The sequence below is a fragment of the Pararge aegeria genome, chromosome 1 (genome assembly GCF_905163445.1).
Source record: "Pararge aegeria chromosome 1, ilParAegt1.1, whole genome shotgun sequence".
In the NCBI taxonomy this organism is placed as follows: domain Eukaryota; kingdom Metazoa; phylum Arthropoda; class Insecta; order Lepidoptera; family Nymphalidae; genus Pararge; species Pararge aegeria.
The window spans coordinates 7,050,345-7,075,423 of record NC_053180.1 but is presented as its reverse complement, the minus strand read 5'-3'; the positions used below and the strand labels follow the sequence as shown (position 1 = coordinate 7,075,423).

At 36.9% G+C, this 25,079-nt stretch overlaps 1 protein-coding gene across 1 annotated transcript in view; it reads right to left on the bottom strand.

Moving 5' to 3' along the window:
- LOC120626600 (putative transcription factor SOX-15) overlaps positions 1-25,079 on the bottom strand; it is a 153,291-nt gene that overhangs the window by 11,049 nt on the left and 117,163 nt on the right. The gene's annotated exons all lie outside the window — the stretch shown is intronic.

The window sequence follows — 25,079 nt, the reverse complement described above, 5'->3', positions numbered from 1 at the left end:
AATAGGTAATTAAAATAACAATTACGTATAGTGACGACAAATCAGAATACAGTTTTCACCACCCCTTCATTCACCGCGGTTGTTGCACGGGAAGGCTAAGGAAATATAACGGAGACCGGACAGCGTCCTCGGTGTTACTACTAACATCTACTGCGATTTCGAACTCTGCCCAGCGGCGTGGTGACTATAGGCAAAACTTTCCGCTGGCAGAGACTTTAAACCCATCAGTGGACTTCTATAGACTATTGGTGATGATTAAAATAACAATCGAGTCGTTTTAAAAACCGAATCTACAAGTTAGGATGTGAGAAGTTTATGAATATTGGATAGAGGCGGTCGTAACTTTGCGGAATTTCATAAATATCAAATTGAGCGTAATATTCATTCACCATTACCATTTTTAACCTACAATTTATTGTTTTGACCTCATTTATCACTCGGATTTCTATCAGAACGAAAATAGATACGTGTTTCATTCAATTTTAGTTATAGTAACTTATTAAGTAGGTAGGTTTATCATGTATTCCGTGCTGTGCCGTATCGATATTTATTTCTCCTAATTTGACTGCATTTCTCGGTTACTGGTCGTGCCCATTTATCATACACTTATCTCGTTCTAACATACCAAACGGGGGTATGTCTGTCACAGTCACGCACGTTAGGATTCGATGTGCGTACGCCGACGAGCCCGCGCGTGCTCTGACGTCGTTGAGGTTTTTTTTTTCTATTGCAAGAAAAACCATAAAGCGAAGTGACTGTTGAAAGCCATTTTAAGGTAATATCCGTTTGTTTATGATAAACTTTTGGCGCTTTATGGAGTTGAAAGGAAACAAATTCCTGAACTAAATCTGGGTAGTCACCAGTAAGTAGTAGTAGTAGTTCCGCGAGAAAGCGATTTAGCGTTCCGGTACGATACCGCGTAGACCGATAAGGGTTATTGTTTGAAAATTCTAAATTGAAATGGATTTGAATAAAAAAAGAAAACCTAGCATACAAAAATCTGCAAAGTTGGCAAGATTGCCTTTTTGTAGACTATTTTACCATCGAATAGCGAAGCACTGCACCCCTAGGTACCTATATAGTTGATATCTCGAAGCGCTTCGCTTTCTCGCTTCTAATTATAATACCCTTCACATTCCCATTCACGTACTATTTTCCCCAACGCCTATAAATAATGTGAGTACCTTCACAGTACCTTCAACTCAAAGAGTAAATAGGCAATATAACTTTAAAAACACAAATTTTTAAATAAACAAGTTAAGAAATTCGTCACGGCGCTCGGCCCGCGCCATAACCTACGAGTGGCTAGTTAAAATCGATAGGTACTTGTTTGTTAGGCAGATAGGCGCAAAAAATAAAACGTTATCATTGTAAAACTAATAGAACCACATAAATTTTAACAAATAATTAACTAAAATAATACCACCATGGGAAGGCTGAGCTAACTATAAATAATTATTTTTGTTGATTTATTTTAAGGATAGAAGGAAGTGCCACTCAGTACTTTCTACGGCGCCCAGGTTTGGAAGCCCGAGTATATCAATTTTAAAAGAAAACATTTAAGTAGGTTAGGCTTTTGATGATGACATGTCTAAGCACAGAAACTCAGTCTTGTTAAACGTAAACGAGTTAGGAGTCGTTAAGATTGGTCTCGACGAGTTGTTGCTAGACAGATCAAGGTCCAATGATAGAGCAGGAAGGTGGTCGTTTACATGATATCCGGTTTAGCAATACATTCCATACGTCGATGGTGTTTTGATTTTTGATTTCATAGGCATGCCTTTGCCCTTCACCAATCGATTTTGTACAGGTAACTCATATAACCTAACTTGTCTATGATTCTTCCCATAAGGTTATTAAAAATAATAGAAATAATTTTTTTTTCATGTTATATGTTTTTTTAAGCACACAACCGCGACCCAGCTAGTGGCAGACACTCCTCTGAGACCCTAAAATGACTACAAACCGCCGAGGCCGCACGGGGAACACAGTGTGCGCCTTCTAACCCGACGCACATCTCCAACGGGTGAAGGCTTCGCATTCATTCGCATCGCCCGGGGGTCTTCATCAAGGGGGCAGGCGGTTCACAGCTCTAAGGGTCTAACCTAACCTAACCACTAGACGAATTTACGGCCAAATACATAAACATTCCGTTGTTCCCATTTCGCCGTAGTAGGGTAAAATTGTAAAGAGAAAGAAGTCTTTGATCTGTCGTGTGGGCCCATTTGAAACATTCTATTGTAGTAAAGACGTAAAGGCGCGCGCACACTCATTAACCAGGCGGGTATTCGCGCCGCGTGGCGAGGTCACGTCGCCAGCACGCGCCGGGCCCCGTCTCCGTTGTTGTACGATACGATTCTTTGAAACACTTGGACTATGTTTGGTAATAATAGATAACTTAGTAAAACAAGCCAAATTAATGTTATCAAAGTAAACAAATTGGACAATATTTAATTATAATGAATTGCTACAAAACTTAAACTAAAAAATTTCTTTATTCAAATTGACCTAACGTAGGTTAATAAGTAATTAATGTTAAACTCAAAACTCAAAATTTTCTAACTCATTTTCACTGTATTGCTTTTTAAAAGATATAAATATACATGTGTATTGCATACGCATATGTATTGCGAAGTTAAAGTTTTTATGGAATGTTAACTTTAAATTAATTCCATATTAGTGCTAATGTGCAGCGTCCAAACAAACTCATTGTAGTTTCAGGTTTGCAAAGAATACTTAATTTTATTTGTATGTACCTATAGTAAAACAAATAAATAATTGTAATATAGGCCCTTATTTATGATACGTAAATAAAATAAAACTAAAGCTACGAGAGCTAAAAGAGCTCTAGTCTAAAAAGGAACCCACCATCGCATTTTGTTATCACCATTCCACAATGTCGCTTAACTTTATTGCCAGTTTTGGTCATATTTACTAAATTATTATAGCGTGATTAGTTAATAATAATAATTACCGAAAATCAGCTTTGTTGGAATCAACTCACAGCAGCGATTTTCAGTTTGGTTCAACATTCAGCTCATCTGACAATCGCAGAGCCATTTGCACTAACGTAATATGAAATCATACATTTCATACTGGGTTACATATCTTACATTAGCTACTTGCTACGATGGTTGGCTATCTATCTATATCTATCTTTATTCCACCGGTTAGCCCTTGACTGCAATCTCACAGTGATGGAAAATCCTGATGAACTTTAAGTGACGGGCTAACCTGTTAGGGATATGTCAGTTATTAATGTTATCATTGTGCGACCCTTCTCGGTGTGAGGGAAAACTCGAGCCCTGAAGTGGGCCGGTAATGAGTTGATTTGACCCAAGCCACGCTAAACTAACAGCAGTTTAGCGCAGTTAAGTTTCTGGCCATATTTATAAGACGTCTTCTGAGTCAACGGAAACGCGTAATATTCGCATCCAGGCATGCCTCGTGTTACGTTATTATAAGTTATTATTGTTATCTGCTGTCCATATGGTTCGAAAGATGTTCAGTATTTGTTGGAACATATTTGTTACTATTATTTGTCTTCGCGGCACTTACAACATTTATTTTGCATGGGCGCAACATGGAGTTTAATTTTACTGCAGAATTCGACACAAAGATTAAAAATCCATAGCACTTCCTCTTCAACAATGGCGTGCACAGGATATGCTGATGATGTAAAATGTTGAAAATCTCCAGTGCGAGTTATAAAAAATTTAAGGATAAGTATTTAAGTATTTATAACTCGTACTGGAGATTTTATTCATTTTATATCATCTTCATAGCCTGTGCATACCCTCTATGCACGCCACTGCTCATCAATAATCGTTATTGTAATACTTATTAGATATTTTAATTTGAACGTTCTTTATATACTTATTTTTGACGTATTTAAAGATATACCGTTAAGTTAAGATATTGAGTGATGGATCTGAATTAATACTTTAATTTTAAGCATTTTCTTTCAAAGAAAATCTAATTATGTGGTACCAATACTAAATACATTTTCATTGAAATATTTTCATAGTAATTTTTAGCGGTGATAGCCTAGTAGGTAAGACTTCGGCTTTCCTTTCAGGGGGAAACTGTAAAGGAAAACATGTTGAGGAAATCTGCCTCAGAGTTCACCATAATGTTCTCAAGTGCGTGTGAAGTCTACCATATGCACTTGACCAGCTATAACAGCCTAAAACCCTTCTCATTCTTAGAGGAAACCCGTACCACAGTAAATAATGTATTTCCCAGTACCGTGTAACGGGCCGGTTAAGGGTTAATGATGATAGAAAATATGAAAAAGGTTTACAACTCCTTTTCTATCGCTTAAAGAAACTATGAAAAAGATTTACTTCACCTTTTTTATCGCTTATAAAATGCATACATAGATACAAATGTCGTCTGTCATTACATTTAAATGAATAACCTACTGTCCGTCAAACTCACTAAAACTTAGCGAGTATTTGAGTAGTTTGATTGATACTGTAATAAAACTTTTACAAATAGTACAGTCCTCGTAAACATTTAATACAACGGGCATTTCAAGGGCTCGTTAATTTAACAAGCGTAGTAGTTCAGGCGTAGGGTTGGCAACACTGTCAGCATTCTAATTCAGCTCTTTGTCTACGCCGCCGGTTCGGGGAATGGGCGACAGACGAATATTGATCTAGCACTTTGCAGGAGCTACTTCGCAATTTCTGCAGGTGTTCAACTAGATTTTTACTCGTGGAATTGTCATTCTTGACTATCACGAGATTAATTTAAATATTTATTGAAAAACCGGGAATCGTTTCGGAATTAAAATACTATATAATTCTATGGCTGAAAAACTAACCCTTTGCACAAAAAACATGACAGTCCGTTGCTCTGTTGCTGTGTGATCAAAGAATAAACATACACACACTTTTGCTTTTATAATATCAGTCATCATTAACGACCCGTTACCGGCCCACTCATTCAGTTCATTATCCGTTTTTACTAACGACTAGCAAAGCTAGTAACTGCAAAAACGGCAGAGCAATGGCAGAAGTTTCCTGGGCATGCATTTATCTTTCACTAATCGATAATATGACTATATAATCTAACTTGTCTATGGTTTTCTTTAGGAATTCTATGGTTTTAAACGGCCGACTAGCGCAGTGGGCAGCGACCCTGCTTTCTGAGTCCAAGGCCGTTTGTTCGATTCCCACAACTGGAAAATGTTTGTGTGATGAACATGAATGTTTTTCTGTGTCTGGGTGTTTATCTGTATTTTATAAGTATAGTATTCATAAAAATATTCATCAGTCATTTTAGTACCTATAACAAAAGCTACGCTTACTTTTGGGCTAGATGGCGCTGTGTGTTTTGTCATAGTTTATTTATTTAATAACCGAAATCACTATGCATCCGATTAAGGCTATTCCTAGGTTTAGTGAAAACGGCTATAAGTCTTTGTCTACCACACTGGCCAAGTGCGGTTTGAAAAGCCTTTGACAACATTAAATGGAGAACTCTTAAGCATGCAGATGTCCTTACGATGTTTTCCTTCGCCGTGAAAGCAAGTGACGAATTGTTTAAATTAAACATCACATGCTTTAATTATAATATAGTAGGGTATGTAGCATTGTATGACATTAATAACTACGAGTAGCTAAGCGAGTGCTGGACCTACACACTTTGGGTTCCGTGGCAAGGTGTCATGTGAGGCGCAGGAAAACAAGTTTGACCTGTATTGGCCTTTTTTATTTATTTTATTATTTGTATAGTGGCAATAGAAACTGTGGAAGTTTTAAGTCCCTTCCTATAACGGTTCATTCAATACATCCCGCTGACAGTCAGAGTAGATGTGTACGGTACCCTAAAAATGACTAAGAATTAAATTGTACACGTACAATTATACAAAATACAATTTATTTTAACATCTTTCGAGTTTCGGTAAAACTTGAAAGATGTTTAGCAAAAAAAAGAAGTAATAATGAAGTAGCCAAATGTGAGCAATGAATAAATTAAGCGTAGAAGGAAAAGATTTCAACGAGTTCACTGCTGGCACTTTTTTTTGGTAATCCAATATATATATTTTAATAATTAAAATACTTTTAAACGAATCTTTCTTAGCATAATAAATGCGAAAGTTTGGAGGGCTGAATGCATCTGGATTATGATTCGGGCGGAGCTAGATATAATCTTAAATAGTGCATAAATTTTTTTGCCAGAAAAATATATTGTTCCTCTGTACATTTGTCCTGTTTTCCATAGAGTGACGGGTATTTTTTTTTACAGCGGAATAGAAGTCATAGAATGACAAAGACAATTTCTCATCCCAGAAAAATTCACGGTTTCTATCATAATCATCATCATCATTAGAGGCCCAATACAGGTTATAGGTCTCCTCTCAGAATGAGAAGGGTCTAGGCCATAGTCCTGTTTTTTGTACTTGTTTTTGCCTAAACTGTGGAACCGATCTTGATGAGAATTTACAAATAGAAACAAATGCGAAATTTGGGAAACCGAAACAAATAAGGACCAAGACACTCGAAAGAATTCATACCTCTATGATAACAAAACAGAGTTTGATTAAAATTTAAAAGGACTATGAATGCATTCTGTCAAACATAGCGTTATATAAATTATTATAGCCTGATAAAAAAAACGGTTCTTGTGGCAAAGAAAAGAAGGAGAAGAAGTTGCGAAAATCATCTGGGGGCTTCAATAATTTATAAGCTCTTGACTAATATAATGTGCGTGACAATTTAAATAATCATTATGATATGGTCTCCGTCTAGGTAATTATAAATAATACTACTTAAGTGGAATAATTATGGTAAAAGAGCACGATAAAAGGGCCGAAGTTCAGGGCTCATATTTAATTCAATAGTGTTTACCATCTCAATAAGACGGGGTTGTACTAACGTGAAATTTTATCTCACGATTTCCCAAGTCTGTAATTATTTGGTTATTTTTTTATTTTCACTCTATGAATTTAAAAAAGTTTTATAAAACAATTTTTTTTAAAGGCTCTGGGTTTCACTCTTGACCTGCTTTCTTTACCTCTTTTACTATGGACTGTTGTCAAATGACAGCTACAACCTTGTCCTCTTTTAAAAAGCCTCATTTGATAAATGGTTATCTCTGGAACTGATACTATTTAAGAAATTCTTGATCCATCAATTATTACTATAAATAAATTTGCTAACATATTTCAAGTACGCCCAGTTTATAAGCACTTTTAAAACGTCAAGTCTGTCTATTTGTTTTTATTCTACCAGCGGTTTGTAAGGTAGTTCTACGGAGATGAAGCCGCCAAGAATCTTAGCAGCTTTTTTCACTAAGAAATTCATCAATTGTATAGCAACACGCTATAATTAACGTGTTTTTATACATTGTTAAACTTACGTATTGGTTTGTATAGAATTAACTTCGGAATTGTGTTATAAAACTGTATACTCAACTTCTCAAAATACGTCGTTTGCATATGTATATATATAGTGTTAGTAGTTCAACCTCAAGGTGGGCACTCAAAAAACCATAGCGTAAAGCACAACTTACATCACCAAAATGGTAATATCAACTAGATAAAAAACAAACAACAGCATGTCCAGTGATGATAATAAAGGTAAGCTTATATTGCTTGCTTGATATTGATTCTATTTTTGTACTGCATAAAATGGCTGTTCGTGCAATATATAAAATGTGACCTTTAAGAGATAAATTTAAAGAAGATTAAATTATGACTGTGCGTAGTTAACACATATTTGAAAATTTAATTTATGTACATAAAGATATTATATGATTAGAAGTAAAAAAAAACTTGTAGTGCATTTTACTAGGCTGCATAAAATTAGCAATTGTAAGATGTCTCTCAATAAGTTCAAAATTTATATAAACCGTAAGCTTTTAGAAAAATCCTATTACAATTTTAAGGATTACATGAATGATAAAAATGCTTGGGTATGAATTGCTTCATCAAAAAACTTCATCTTCTATACTTATACAAAACTGTAACTGGAAGATTTCTGTACATTTAATTTGTAAAATAAAATAATGTGTAAAAAATTTTGACCGGGGGATGCTTTATAATTAATCCAAAACAGATATTTATTTAATTTTTGTCTTTCTGTCTGTCCGGGCATCACGTGAAAACTATTCAACGGATTCAGATAAAACTTGGTATAGTGGTAGTTGATATTCCGGGTCAACATGTAGGCTACTTTTTATCCCGATAAACTTATATTTTTAAGTTTCCTCCGGCAAATGGGATGAAATTTTTTATCATTTTTACTTCATAGCTCTGTTAAATTTGAACCTATTTTAATAATTCTTTTTTTTATTTGAAATTGTATACTATCAAGCATACATGGTCTTATTTTAATAAGGATCTGACTAATATTGTCGGAGATAAAGAACATAACTCTTCACAATTAACTGTTAGTGGCAAGGCACATAGGACAGCGATCGAATGCATGTGTGCCATTTTACTAATAATATAAATGCGAAAGTTTGTAAGGATGGATGTATGATGTATGTATGTATAAACTAAAATACCACGTAAAATAATAGTAGGTACATACGATACAGCTACCCACGATGGTTATGATGTTAGCATTAGATATATTCCAGCTTCTCGATTGACTCATACGCGGACGAAGTCGCGGGGGTCCGCTAGTAGCTAAATACGTGAGATGGTGACAAAAAAAAATACCTTGCTAAGTTGGTTGTCGGCTCTTCTTAGACAAGGGCGCGTTTGAAACCCTCCTAGCTTTAGTTTTAGTTTATGAATTTAGTTATCACCATCACCTAACATGATTGTTAATATGTTAAATGTATTAACGCTTCATAAGTGCCTGTGGTAAGGTCTGATAATAAAACCTTTTTTCAATTCAAATTTGAATTTGACTTATCTAACTACGCGAATAGGTACATGAAGGCATGTTCATTTTTAAGAACATGTGTGGACAAAAGTTTAAGGGCGCTGGCGTGTTTGTGGTGTATTTCCTTCTCAAATGATCAGCAACAAATCTGATCAAATCAGCGCTATAAGCCTATCTGGTAAATCTTATCCTAAGCCACTTCCTCAACAACTTGAAGATACGATTTTCGGATTAAATTCGCAAGATGTTAAAAAAGTACATTAAAAAAAGTATAATGTAATATAAAGTCAGAGTCTCTAATGGTAACGTAGCCACAGATGTTCCCATACTAAAACAAATGTCAATGGCCCCGAAAATTCTACAATTCCGTACAAAATTACAGGGCAATCGCTCGTCCACCAAATGACAGCCTGTGACAGCAAATGACATAATTGTCAAATCGTTCACTTCAATGACTGTCGCACGTGACAGCAACACTCAACAGAGACAGACATGGCAATTAATGAAAGGCAGAAAGAGATGGGCAATGGCGTGGCGGTGTCAATTATAGGCGGGAAAACAGAATTAGAGACCACGAACACAGCGGTTTCAAATTTGGAACCGTTTCGTTCTAAAATCGATAAATCGATCAATTTTGTATCAATTGCGTGTGGTCGATTTTCTAAGAATAATTGAATATCAACATTAAAGCTCCGATGATATACTATTATATTGATTGCTATCTGTGAACTTATGAATGAAAGTTCGCTTCATTCATGTCACAGATATGCAAAATATGGACGCAATATTTTTTAATAAAGACCATTCAGTGGGGACATTATTATTAACCGCAAGGTTCATGTTTTTATGAGCATATTTTATGTGTTATAAGAAAAATCTGCAATATATTTGACGTCGCGGCCCAAGCCTTTCGACGCCTGTCGTGCATAAAATCCATGATCATTTCTCCTAATTATACGTGTGAGGACGTAGGCTGTTAATGTATTTACTTCAGGCGACTACGATGCGGGGCCGACTATTACGTACCAAAGCCATACGAGTCGCAAACGGATCATTAATACTCCAATCATCATCATAACAGGGCACGAGTTTCAGAATGAGAGTGTTTCAGGTCACGCTGTCAGTTCACGCTTCAGTCATACTGCCTAAGTGCAAAGTGGTATGTTTTGGTAAAATTTTGAAGCTTTTGTCAATTTCCATTGTTTGTATGTTTTTGCTGTTCAAAATGTGTATGCTCATTTTTCAAGTACTGGAATTTGGTATAAGTTCATTCTTTATCAACCGATAGACGTCCACTGCTGGACATAGGTCTTTTCTAGGGAGTTCCACGGTTTTATGTGGCTTGAATCCAGCGGCTACCTGCGACGCACCTAATGTCGTCCGTCCACCTTGTCGGGGGTCGACCAACGCTGCGCTTACTGTATGGCATGAGTACCTATGTATTTTATTGTATATTCACCAACAATGAATAATGTGATACCATACATATTGTCTGATCGTGGAGTTGGAAGGCTTTTATAGAAATTCGCTACACCAGTCTTCCAACGCGTTCCGTTCCAAAAACATTCGCGTTAAAACTCGTTGAATTGATCTAGAAGAATAGTTGGCTAGTTCTTATCAAGTTCTGACAATGAAGCTAGCATTAAATGACATTCCAATAATCCAATTATTATATTTTATTCTTGGTGCAAGACATGTCTAATATATTGCTTATGTAGAATATATTGCTTTTATAGATATAGATGACCAAGCATTTTTTTTAGTTAAAATTTGAGTAAAAAATTGAGCGTCGGTAGGACTCGTTTAAATATCGTGAAACGATATGTCGTGTGTTATAAAAGAGTAAAGCAATGTGGGTGTTCGAAATATGAAATTACGTTTAAGCGCGAATGTGCGATTTTTTTTTAATTCAAATTGTTGTGATTACAGCTATTATACCATGTTTATAAAAGAGTTTTCAAGTGGTTTTTCTTTTAAAATTGAACGTTATTTATTGCACTAACTGGACAATATTTATGGCAGGTAAAAAGCGCAAAGCAGATGTCACACGTTTTTAGTCGGGTCGTGAAAGCAGCGTAATTTTATTTATCGTTTTTTGATGAGCCGGTTTATTCACGGTATGTAATATGTTCGATGTTGATTTTTAACTTGAACATTTCTGTTGAAAATATTATAACCATGGCAAGGGGATATTTGTATTTCACATTAATGTTATTGCCCTATTGCAATACCACAGAAGTTTTATTACTATGCGACGGTAAAACGCTTTTTAATGATTACCTATTAAATTAAGCAAAATTACCCAAATTTTGTCCACTGAACGTAATTAAAAATCCTCAATCCTAATTATTTAAAACGCTTTAAAATGTAAATACATATTTTTTGCTTTATGTATTTACTTAGTACTCGCATAAATGTTTAACGCGTTTGCTCCATACAATGAAATGGCCATTTTAATTAATTCAATGAACCGTAATTACGAGAGAATCTATTACCTACAAAAACACGTGACACGGAAGCTATTGCGACTGCGGAGAAAAAAAACACAATTATTATGACACATTAATGATTTCTGCTTTCGTCATGAATATGGAGGCGTATGGGAAACTGCGGGTCAACTTTCTTTACCATTTTACTGCTTTGCTCCAGTATATTTACAGCATAGCTTGAATATTTTGTAACATTGTGTTCTTAACTAGATAATGCCCTACCCGACTTAATCTGAATTTATGTCAGTTTTATAAAAATGCATTAATTTTCCCGTCCTTAAAATTATCCTATGTCGGTCTCCAGTATGCAATGTTTAAAATTTATATTTTTTTTAAAACAGTTTTGCACACGCAAGTGTTCAAGAAACGATTGATGGTTTAAAAAAAACATCATCATCATAGCAACCCATTACCGTCCCACTACAGAGCACGGGTCTCCTCCCACAATGAGAATGGTTTAGGCCGTAGTCCACCACGCTGACCCAGTGCGGACTGGTAGACTCCAACTTTGAGAACATTATGTAGAACTATCAGGCATACAGTTTTCCTCACGATGTTTTGCTTCACCGTTAAAGCAAGTGATATTTTGATGACTTAAAACGCAAACAAGAAAAGTTAGTGCTCAGAGAGAGAGAGAAGGTGAAGTCGAGCTCCTACCCAATGCGCTATATAGCTTATCATCATCATCATCACCTTAAACGGTTGACGTCCACAGCTGGACATGGTTCTTTTATCATTTATATAGAATTCCAAATCCAGGTACCTCGGCCGCCTGTTTTCAGCGGCTCCCAGAGACACGTTTGACGTCGTCTGTCCACCTCGTTAAGAGTCGGTTAACGTTGCATTTATTAGTCCATCGCCATTCTATATATATAGCACTATAGGACCCTAACTTCCATCGGTTCACCAAGCTATGTGCCTCGCTACTTTAACTTCGCGACTCGTTGAGATATATCGATAAATGTAGTTCTTCTAAGGATCTCCTCGTTTCTGTTCTGTATTTGATCACATATATCACTCCGAGCATTGGTCTCTCCATCGGCCACTGAGCCTTCTCACTAACATGGAATAGTACAGTTAATCTTTAAATCCCACCAACACAACATTGGTTCGTCTTTCTCTAATTACCAGCAGAAGTGGGATAGGTATTATTAATTGTAAGATTATGATGAAGTCCACCATTTGTATATTTCTTGCTCGCAATTTAGACAAGTAGCCTTATAACACCGCAGTTCAAACATTAACGCGGTCATACATACCTAACAACTAGAAAAGTATTATTTTTCGTAAGAGGCGAGCGCGGCGACCCGTGACGTCGTTTCCTGTTGGGTGCTATGACCCCAAAGAAATGTATAGCTTAGAACTTCGCTTTTATACTTTTTATTCGACAGGAAATTACTCGATTTTCGGACAGCCATTTTATGCTCCACTGCCATCGATTTTTAATCGATACAATTAGAATGTATCGGAACGTGTATCCTGTTATGTTGCCTGTAACCAAAGCAGGTTACCGCACTTCGTTAATACAATCAGCGAATGTTATCGAATTATCCCCAAACATTAATAATTCGTCATCCTTTATCATCATTATCAACTTATTACCGGCCAAAAAAAAAAAAAAACTACAGGGCACGGGTATCCTCTCAGAATGAAAAGAGTGTAGGCCGTAAACCTCAACGCTGGCCGAGTGCGGATTGGTAGACTTCAAACGCCTTTGAGAACGTTATGGACAATGCTTTGATGGCCGACTGGCGCAGTCGGCAGCGACCCTGCTTTCTGTGTGCCAAGAAAGGCCGTGGGTTCGATTCCCACAGCTGGAAGATGTTTGTGTGATGAACATGAATGTTTTTCAGTGTCTGGGTGTTTATTTGTATATTATAAGTATTTATGTATATTATTCATAAAAATATTCAACAGTCATATTAGTACCCATAACACAAGCTACTCTTACTTTGGGGCTAGATGGCGATGTGTGTATTGTTGTAGTATATTTATAAAAAATAAAAAAAATGCTCAGGCACGCAGGTTTTCTCGCGATCATTTCCCTTATCGTTAAAGCAAGTGATGTTTAAATTGCTTAAATTAAAATTCGTCATCTACTTTTACTGTCTCGCTGCAGAGCACTGTAGGCCTCCCCTTCATGCGTTTATGAGATCGATCCTCTTAAATGCTTCAATGCGTATGTGGGCTTTTGACTATTATAATCACGTAATAGTGTTAATAATCAGGAAGTTTTAAGTTAACGTTACCCCCACTAGGTACATGGGGTGTGGACCACAAACTATTTTATAAATCCGGGCTGGTACTGAGAAAAAAGAACGGACCCTTTTTTATACATATGCGAAAACAAATATGCCAACCCTGGACTTACAAACCCTATACCATAAAACCCATACTATTATTATAAATTCGAAACTGTTTGTTTGTTTTTGTTACCTATGTTCGACTCGAACTTGATGAATATGTAGTTTGCATCCTGGAGATGGAAATAGGATAATATTTGTCCCGGAAAAGTTGCTACTAAAAATTACCAGCCGGATATAAAAATATGCTGGAATGGCGACCCCGCACCGGTAAACGCAGCGTAGGTCGGCCCCCAACGAGGTGGACAGATGACATCAGGCGAGGGCTGGGAGACGCTGGAGGCAAGCGGCCCGGGCCCGTGTATTGTGGAGCTCCCTACAAAAGACCTATGTCCAGCAGTGGACGTCGATTGGTTGACATGATGATGATGATGATGATAAAAATATCTTGTAGTTATTGAAATTTTGAAAACTAAATGTCATTTTTTACCTGGTAACCTCGAAAATGGATTTCTAAAAAAACAACGAATATCGCACGAAGCTAAGCCAACAGGGCTACTATTATTATTATTTATATATTGCATTTAGTTAAATCGTTTCAAGTTTATATTAAATCAACATCAATGTACTATACTTATTCGTTTGGAGTTTCTAAACTGAGTATAAAATATCAACTAATAAACGATGAAAACAATTGAGAAAGGATGTATTAGCTCATTGAGCAGTGAGACATTAATTAGGGTGATGAAAATCATTAACAACTCAAATAGGTGCAGTTCACTCATTAATAATTCTAACGGAAGAAGCGTGGAAGCTTGCGTGGAAGTATGCGCAAGCGTAAAAATAATATGGCATTAAAATTCAGAACGGCGTGATACTTTTCACGTGAACTCTAATGTTTATAAATCAAGACGTAACATTTTTATTATTTAATTCGCTAGCTCGTAGCAGGAAAAACATAATTGTCTATGTGCGTTTTTATATAAAGTAATTGAAATATCACCTGAGGAAACCTGCAGAGGCCAGTGGCGTTCCTAGGGTTTTGAATTTGAGCAAACCCAGTTACCTAAAGGACAAATTTAACTCGTCTGTCAAGTGTCAACTAGTTGTAACGCAAACAATAACACGCGTGAAGTTGTTTCAATTCGCTCGCTGGTCATCTTCACTAACTTCAACTCGCAATCTGGCATTTGATGTCCATACTAAATTATTAAATAATCTAGATTGTCTCTGCTAAATACATTAAAATTCTATGAGAGAGAGCAGTAAAATAAAAGCCCCATATAAGCAAATGAGTGTGAGCGAGACAAAGCGGGGCCTCCGATCGCGTACGAAGACACGCGAAGAGCGCGATAGTGATAGTTCGGCGCGGCGCCGCGCCGTTCGGCTGGTTGCTACCACAGAGTCTACCTGCCAGAGTAACGTAGTGCTTGCAGTAAAGTAGACAAAGAGTATATACATTATTAAGGAAAAGTTAAAACATTGTATTTATATTTTATTGCTATCAAGTTTTAATTATTTTGTTAATTTCATTTCGGAATAGTCGAGAAAAATTTAAAAGAGATATTTATTGTAACGCAAGCCCGGCTTTTCGGCTTGTATGGTAGTACCGCCACTGCAGAGGCATATGAAGTTTACCAATCCGCACTTGGCCAGCTTGGTGGACCTACGGCCTAAACTCTTGTCATCGCGAAAAAATACCTGTACCCTGCACGTAAGCTCTTCAGTTGTACTTATTATTTTTTCTGCACACCCATAATCCAGTTGACACTCGTCTTATCCTGTGCAGTTCCAGAGATCTATTTTTAGCGAAGGGTCTACCAATTTACAGCCGAATGGCGCAGTGGGCAGCGACCCGGCTGCTTTCTGAATCAACGCTGTGGGTACGATTCCCACAACTGGAAAATGTTCGTGTGATGAACATGAATGTTTTCCAGTGTCTGGGTGCTTATTTGTTTATTATAAATAATTATTTATATTAATCATAACAATCTTCATCATCAAATCATCATAAGGTACGCATCTAAGCACCCGTAACAGAAGCTATGCATTTTTTTTGGGCTATTTATATATATATTTATTTAATTATGCCACTATTCGTTCTGTGTCGTTTTTTTGTTAATATTGATATGGGTTTCTTGGTGTACAGTAAATAAGATATACCACCTTCTTTCTTTTTTAGTATACGAGCGGATGCTATAAATTTTTTTGCGTAGAATTCCTTCATATCCCTTGAGACTAAGGATTTTTTCTATGTCCGACACCAAAAAGCCAGCTACGGGCAAACTTAAAAGCAAATAGAACTATCCTGAGCGCCTTATAAAGTACGGGCCCTCAAAAATACGATAAAATGTGAAAAAGAAATACTAAAGAGTTCTTTGAGACGGCATCTATTTTAAAAAACAACTTTTTTATTTAACAAAGGATCCTCTTAAACGTTATTTTCGCTTGGATGCTTTGGATTCTATAATAACGATAATTATAGCAATAACAGCATAATTTTAAACATCGATAGTGCAATATGCATGAAAGGCAGTTCCCATGACCATAACTGTATGCCGTGATTGAGTTTCATATTTCTTTTTTAACATTAATTAGTCGAGGTCGCTGATCTCTGACCGCGCTTTTTATATTGGAGAGATTGCAGACTTTAAAGCGAATTAAAACTATTTAGGTTAATTTTGGGATGGAAATTCCCATAAAATATAAGTTTGGCGTTGACCACACTAAGTAATCAGTTAATAACTCAAATAAGATAAATATAAATATACTATGAAAATGCACACATACACAAAGCGTAGCTTGTAGCTTGTAGCTTGCACTAAGATGACTGATGAATATTTTTATGAATAACATACATAAATACTTATAATATACAGATAAACACCCAAAATATATTGTATTTAAGCTTTTATTTTTGACTATACCCAAGTTCTTCGCGCGTATATTACCTATTTATTCCCTGAAATGAAAAAAAGTAATGATTTTGTCTGCATTAGTACCTAAAGATTAGTAAAGATTGTGAAAAGCACGAATATCGGGTGAAAAGAATGTACCACATCAAGACCTCTCAGTTTTGTTTATTTTAGAGATTCGCGTACAACCGAAGTCGCGCCAATATAACCCTTGCCAGAGATTGGAACGAGCAAGACTCTCAAACATAGCGTGACCCTTTCTCCGATGCAAGTTCAAGCTGTGACCCGCGACGCGTAACTTCCGTGTTCCGACCCGATGCAGTTCACACGTTGCGTTGCGTTCTAATACGGCAGCGGGAGCCACGGACGACGTGAAAGATAGACGGAAATAAGTGTACATAGTTCGAATAAAATTAAATGAAAAGTCCCGTTTATTTTACGTAGACCTACTTTATAAACACTTTTGAAAAGTTTAACATTGTAAGTGCCAGGTCCATTGTAAGTAAGAGAAAGAGAACAAAAAATTAGACTCTCCACATTTCATTGCTGCTTGGCGGGTTTTAACGATTGTAGACGTGGTCTACGAGGTGCGGGGTATATAGGTAAAGACCATTTGTTTTACTCCAGGATGATATAAAGAAGCGGTGATTGCCCGGTGGGTAGGAAAATAAAGCGAGTTCTCCATAATGTTCTCAAAGGAATGTGGATGAACTCCACCATCACCAATCTAATCCGCACTGCGCCAGTGAATACGGCCACTTCTCATTGTGGCGGGAGACCCGTGCCCTGTAGTAAGCCGGTAAAGGGTTGATATGATAAAAGTGATGATTACGAATTAAAGCGGTGTCAACTTAAACGATAAGCTTCCTACTCAAAAGCTCAAAGGAAGTTTGAACCTATGCGTTTATTTGAGAGTGTCGCGACTCGCGGTGTCGAGCATGCAATTCGCTACACTAGTACCTACTATGCGTTGTGTCGCAAATACTCCATCTATAGTTTTCCTTTGTCTGTGGTTGATTCTAGTAACAACGCATAGTGTATGTGAGAAATGCTACTCAACGATTACCTACGTACCGTTAGTGTGAGTGCATTTTTATTCGCATAACCAAAATAGGGCAAAGGAATGTGATGCAACTTCTTAAGATTATGCTTATTTATTTTTCTGGAATAACTAAGGCAAATTTCTTCTTATTCTTTATATATGTATAGTTAATTTGCAGGACCACATACTATGGCAATATTTATACCAAGAAATATTACCTTCTGAAAAAGGAGTCGATTGTTTATTGGTGAATGCTGGAATAGAGATTACGCGGTCCCGGGTTAATAAACTACTATCATCTTGCTTTTCGAGACGCGGGCACGAATATTGCTACATCACCCGTCGGTCTGTAATAACATTAGAACCGCGTGGTGGGTCCAAGCTCTAGTTTCTCTCGCATATGAGGGAAGACGCTGCGGAGGACCTTAAAAACTTGAATTTCAAAACTTTGTGGTCATTTCAACTTTGATAAAAATCTATTGGTAAATGCAACAAGTCATTACATTCAACATTCACATGCTTTCTGATAATTTTATTAATAGGCAATAGGACAAGTTTACCCAGTTCATTATTACACGTTTATTATTTGGATATTATTTCCACTTATAACCAATTACTCGTAGCATAGAAATAAGAACACACAGAAACCGTGTACACGACTGATATTGAAGCATCCAAACCACTCCACTTCAGTAGTGTTTCTCGAACAGGCGGTTAATCAATTCATTCCATTTATCAGTTGACAGTAATTATATTTCTTTTAATGTTCTAAACGTTTACCATTAAATGTGGAAAATGGGAACCGTTTGGGAGCTAGCAATATTCTGCGGGTCTGAAACACGCGCTGGTTGTTATCACTGTTTTTGGACACAGTGCATGCTAGGATGGCTAAATGTGGGTACTGTATGTTTTGAATTCTGTGGCTCGGAGAAGATTGAGCTGTGGGAGAAGATTTTACCCTTTCCCCGGTGAGAAGACCGACTAGCTGCCAAAGCTTAACAAAACACATATAATCTATATATAGTCTACATTCCGATTGTAGATGAAAAAGGGGAGGGAAAAAACGTTGTAACGTAACGTACACTATTGTAAAAGCAATACGAGGCATAATTTATTACATAAAATTTATTAGATAAAGCAATCAACACCGTGTTTTATGCCAACATTAAATATTAATGTAACAAAAAAGCTATTACATGGTTCATAGTTAATTACCATGTATCACCATATTTCATACTGTAACACTCCCGTCCTCTATTAACACCACCCAAGCGGCTAATTTGATATACAAGAACAAAAAATACCAACTCCAGCACACATATCAAAATGAACCATACGACAGATGAAAATAAAGTACATTTTCTAACGGTTACTTCGTGCTCTATGGATATCTATTAATGAATTCAGTCATTAATACTATCCACCGCAAAATTGTACTGTCCTTCTATGGTTTTAAGAGTGGTTTTTGAATAAGCGGTTCGTTGTAATGAAATTATGGAAATCGATGGGCGGTTCCAGTTCTTTGGACTCGAGAGCGGACATTGGAAAGACACTTTTTAAGAGCAAATTGTCTATGAGAGGCGTTCACACTTAGATGCGTTTGAATTATCATTTCAGGATGCATATTAAACGATTGCTAGAAAGAAAATTGAAAATTCATAAGACTCCGCCAAATTGTATACGTTGTTTTGTTAGACTTTTCTTTTTTATGCACTTTTTGTAGTGTGCAATAAAAGTATATTTATTCATTCATTCATTCATTCATACTCTTTCGTACTACGGCTAATTGTCCACCGATACTATATCCTAGTCGATTTACTACATGGAAATACTCTCTAACTCTTATGTGATTGAAAATAGTGTTGCAACTTTTTTTATAGTTAACTTCGTACCTGACCCATACACGGGTCTCCACTCTCCTCTCAGAATAAAAAGGATTCAGGCCGCAGTCCGCCACGCTGGCCAGGTGCTAATTGTTAGGACTCGCACTTTCGAAAAAGAACATTATGGAGAAGCCATAGGCAAAATAAAACAGGAAAATTTACTTTTGTTTAGAAACACATATCTTTTAAAACTAAATTATTTCATAAAACCAATTTCAGCGTACCTACTTATGTGATTTATAACCGTTTGTGTCATATTTAATATTTTTTCTCAATTCGCTCAAAACATAACACACACGACACAAAGCGTGCAGTCATATCGTCGGTGATCATATCTGACATCTATTTATATTTGTTATGTCAATACGGTTGTTTTCTTAACAGTAGTAATCATAATATTTAACTTTACACTATGTAAACTGTCTTCGCATCTAATTTATAGATGCTCCTCGGTATTCAAGTGGAATAAAATTATAAAATGTGAGATATTTTACGCAATCCAGAAAATATAAAAATGAGCTACGTCCATTATCCTAAATCGTATATTTTTTCATTTTCATCATCATCGTCAACTCTTTATTGGCCCACTACAGGGTACAATTACTAGGACTCAGATTTTTTTCTGACGGAAGTAACGCTTACGTCAGACGTCTGTGTAGTTTCCGCTATTTAAAAATAATAATTTGGATTGGTCGTAAGTATATGTCATATACTCCACGATCCTTGACTTATACGCCAGCTAGTCGCAAATATCAATTAGGATTATTTTGTTAAGGAGAAGGGTTAACGCCCGGCCGTAGTCTACCATGCTGGCCAGGTGCGTATTGGTGCACTTCACACGCCTGTTAGAACGTTACGGAGAACTCTCAGTTATTCAGGTTTCCTCGCGATCTTTCCCTTCAACGTCAAATCAAGTGATATTAATTGTTTACATTAAAATAGTTCCGAAAAGTTAAGAGGTGCGTGTGTACGCTTTTAACCTTTACCCAGCAAGATGAATAGCTTAGGATCATATCAACCTACAGAAATAGTTTCAAGCGCGAATCATCTTTTTATGTACAAAAAAGACAATCGTATCCACAACACGCACCAAAAAATCAGCTGAACACTAAACCGAATTAGGTACGCCTCTAATTAAAAATTAAGAATTTAAATTCCAAACGGTACAATCTAATTAAAGCGCACAACGCAGAGTCGTATTAATAAAGCTAATTTAAATTGGCGACACACATTATTAAAATATTCGAGAAAGCGCGCACAATAGTGGGAATGTCCCACGGTTCATCTCGTCACCCACTTAACATCTGGATCAGGGTCTTTGCTTATAAAAAAATGGAGAAACCGTGAAAGATGTTGGTTGGACAGAACGGTTTCGCGTCCTTACTACTAAACTGCTTCTGTCTGTGTTTTTTTTAATCATCTTCTGATTTTTTTGTGGCATATAAAGAGTATAAATAAGAATAAGAATAAGAAGAAGAAGAAACACTTTATTGCACGTATAACATACAGGAAAAGAAACAGTAAGGAGTATACAGTACACAATGTAGACATGCAAAGGCGGCCTTATTGTTGCAAGCAATAAATAAATAAAATAAATACCTAAAGAAATAAATAAATTTGCACATATACCTACAACTTGCCCCTTTCCCATCCTGGACCCTTTTTTTTGTAGCAATAACTAGCGATGCGCTTCGCTATAAATTTGTTAATATATTTTTTAAATATTAAAAACCTAAGTAACACATATTCTGACGCTGTCTTATTTGTAGGCTGTACAACTTTTCTTTTGAGCTCAATCATATATTCCTCGTTATGCAAAGTTCAGCGACTTTAATGTAAGTAGTTTTCTTTTAGAAAGAATCGGTCAGAATTTTAAAAACGTTTGAAAAGATCCAGAGAAAGATTTACCCCCTAAACCGCCCAAACTTTACATCTTTATATCATTATCTAATATATCTTTAAAGAAATATTAAACGAGCAATTCTTGTATATAACTAATATATAATTATAAATTAGTATATAATTGGAATCTTGGAATCGGCTCCAACGATTTTCATGAAATTTAGTACACAGGGGGTTTCGGGGGCGATAAATCGATTCATTTCTAGAAAATGTCATTTTATTTGTGTTTTCCGGTAATAACCGATTTGGTGCAACGAAGTAGCACGGGTCAGCTAGTTATAGATTAAGATAGAAGCGGTAAACCATCGGTTATAAACAAAGCAACTCTTCGCAGGGCATTCAAGTAACACTTTGTGCAGCCTAATGTGCCTATAATTACTTGTAATTATACATTTCCATTGAATATTTTAATCGATAAAAGTATCTTAAACATAAGCGTCGGTTTTCTTATCGCTTTTTAAATATTTCCAGGGGAATTTTCCCGAGTACAAAAAGTATTAATATGCAATACTTGATTGCAACAGTGCTGCTTGGCAGCAAAAATAAGCGTGGCGGCAGTACTTCCCCGGACAAGCTCTGTCGCAAGAAGCTCGATATAACTAAGCTGGATATGAAGACTTTTTATCCTCGGGAAAAATTCCTCTGGAATTATTTAAAAAGCGATAAGAACACCGACGCTTATGTTTTAGATACTGTTATCGATTAAAATATTCAATGGAAATGTTTGATATCTTTTTTCATGTTTAACAATCATTATAATTACTTGGATTGTCCACTAACCCGGTGTCCAGCGTGGTGGACTACGGCCTAAAGCCTTTTCATTGTAGAAGGAGCCCCGTGCCCTATAGTGGGCCAGTAATGGGTTAATGATGATTACTTAGTACTTATGCGTATTATGAAGCGACTTCTGAGCATTTTATTCATTAGTTATAACGACTGTGTAAGCGTTGTCATGACCTTCCACGGTCCACTGGTTATCATAAGGTAATCAGTGGCACTGCCGCGTTGGTCTAGTTGTTATCATGATATACCTACTATTGGTGCTGAAGTCCCGGGTTTGATTAAAGTATCTTAAACATAAGCGTCGGTTTTCTTATCGCTTTTTAAATATTTCCAGGGGAATTTTCCCGAGTACAAAAAGTATTAATATGCAATACTTGATTGCAACAGTGCTGCTTGGCAGCAAAAATAAGCGTGGCGGCAGTACTTCCCCGGACAAGCTCTGTCGCAAGAAGCTCGATATAACTAAGCTGGATATGAAGACTTTTTATCCTCGGGAAAAATTCCCCTGGAATTATTTAAAAAGCGATAAGAACACCGACGCTTATGTTTTAGATACTGTTATCGATTAAAATATTCAATGGAAATGTTTGATATCTTTTTTCATGTTTAACAATCATTATAATTACTTGGATTGTCCACTAACCCGGTGTCCAGCGTGGTGGACTACGGCCTAAAGCCTTTTCATTGTAGAAGGAGCCCCGTGCCCTATATTGGGCCAGTAATGGGTTAATGATGATTACTTAGTACTTATGCGTATTATGAAGCGACTTCTGAGCATTTTATTCATTAGTTATAACGACTGTGTAAGCGTTGTCATGACCTTCCACGGTCCACTGGTTATCATAAGGTAGTCAGTGGCACTGCCGCGTTGGTCTAGTTGTTATCATGATATACCTACTATTGGTGCTGAAGTCCCGGGTTTGATTCCCCTGGCCTACCCGTCAATGTACAAGTCTCCATACTGGCTCTGATATAGTTAGGAGTAGTGGAAGTACAACGGGTTCCCAGAGCGTCTAGTAAAGGCAACAAGAGCCAATACTGTGGTGGTCGTTAGTATACCCCTTTTTAGAGGAGAAACGTCCCATATAACCACAATTAATTGATAGTCTTTGGGTAATTTCATCAACTCTGAGTTAGAAAAAAAAGAGGTTGTTGTTTTCTTCGTCAGCACTTATTACTCTTAGACGCTTCGTCTTAGTTTTGTATAAATCTCTTGGGAACAGTTTGTTTTCCTGGAATAAAATGTACCGTGTGTTACGATCCATCCTTTCAACTTACTATATGCCAAAACTCAAATTGATGGGAAGCTTAGTTAGGCAAACAAGAAGAATGACAAACAAACAAACATTAAAAAAACCACACTTTCGCATTTATTATATAAGTTAGGATAAACTTTGCCTGAGCAGTGTCTGCTGCCAATAACTAGAATTTCATAACGATTCAAATAAAATGTTGTGAAATCACCGTACACAAATCACTGCTGTCAGAAGTTACCAAACCATCCGCAAATCATGAATAAAAATCGTCTTAAGACATTAAAATTTGAACGGAAACCCTAACATATGAGAGCAATTTGCTCTGTTCACCCCAACGCGATGGTGCGTAATAGCCCGACGATTTTGAATCTTATTCGAGCATAATTAAGTTGAAAATCCAATGGATCTGATCTGGTGGTACCGTAGTGCGTATGTCACGGGTGGCCGATCAACTAGTGCAAAGGTGAAAGAACAGTGTACGGTGAAACTACGAGTAAAAAGTTTATAGGTATCTTTCTAGGTTTATTAGGCTGTGTACTGTCTCTTATTGGAGAGTTAAATGAAGGAATACAACGTTAACAAATTCCAAATTTAAACTCGATAGGTCATCGCAATAAAGATGGATTGATATCGTAAGAGAAAAAAATGACAACTTTTTTTTTTATACCACTGCAAATTCACCTCTAGGTAAGTGGTGTTTTTTTTAGGAACCTTTTAGAGGCTTGGCACCCATCAGTTCTTACGCGGCATCATTTTGCATCAAGTCTTTGTGGATAGTGCGGTACTGGCCATGGCCGAAGCCTCCCACTAGACCAGAGGTCTGGCACTTCCATTAATGGCAGACGCCAAAACGTTTCGAATGAGTTTGAATGTTTGGACTAGCGTTCAATCCGAACGCCTCTCTAACACGTTAAGGACGTCACAATTTGGGGCCCTCGTCTTAGCCGTCGTAGACGCTGTGCATTGGGTGTGCGTTAAATAATTAGGACACATTGTCGGTCGTAATTGAATACATTGTTCTAGAATTAAAGATGTCAAGTGTCTTTTCTTTTTGGTATTGCACTTGCCGATAACCTGAGGGGTTACTACGACGTCACAGGGGGAGTGGGTTGAGCGCGAGGGCTTGCCATGAGAAGAGCCCCATGGCTCGACGACATTGGGGGGAAGGTGGGAGACGTCGACCCGAGGGTGCCTCCAGCGAAGACTCAGACCTCGGCCCGGTTCGACGTTAATCTGACTGATGATGACCTTTTGGACTCATCATGGTTTAGTCCGAACGCCCCCGTGACCGTGGTAAAGGTTCCACGTCCGGATGACGTCAGAAATCAGGGCCCTTGTCTTAGCCGGTGAAGACGCCGTGATTGCTGTGTGATGTGTAACACGCACGCATATATAGCAGCACCAAATATATATATGTGTGAAATGTACAGTCAACGTGACAAAATGTAGATATTAATTGATAAACCGGGTGTTCTACATCAAAAATATACATAGCGGTTTAGCGTAACCAATAGATTTATGTTGTAAAACTTCGCACACCACGTAGTTATTGCAAAATGGGCCTTTCACTTGCGTTTAAAATTCAGCGGACGCCCGGCTTATATGCTGGGTTATCATATCATTATATCATGCAGACCACACTACGATCAAATGGAAGATCTAA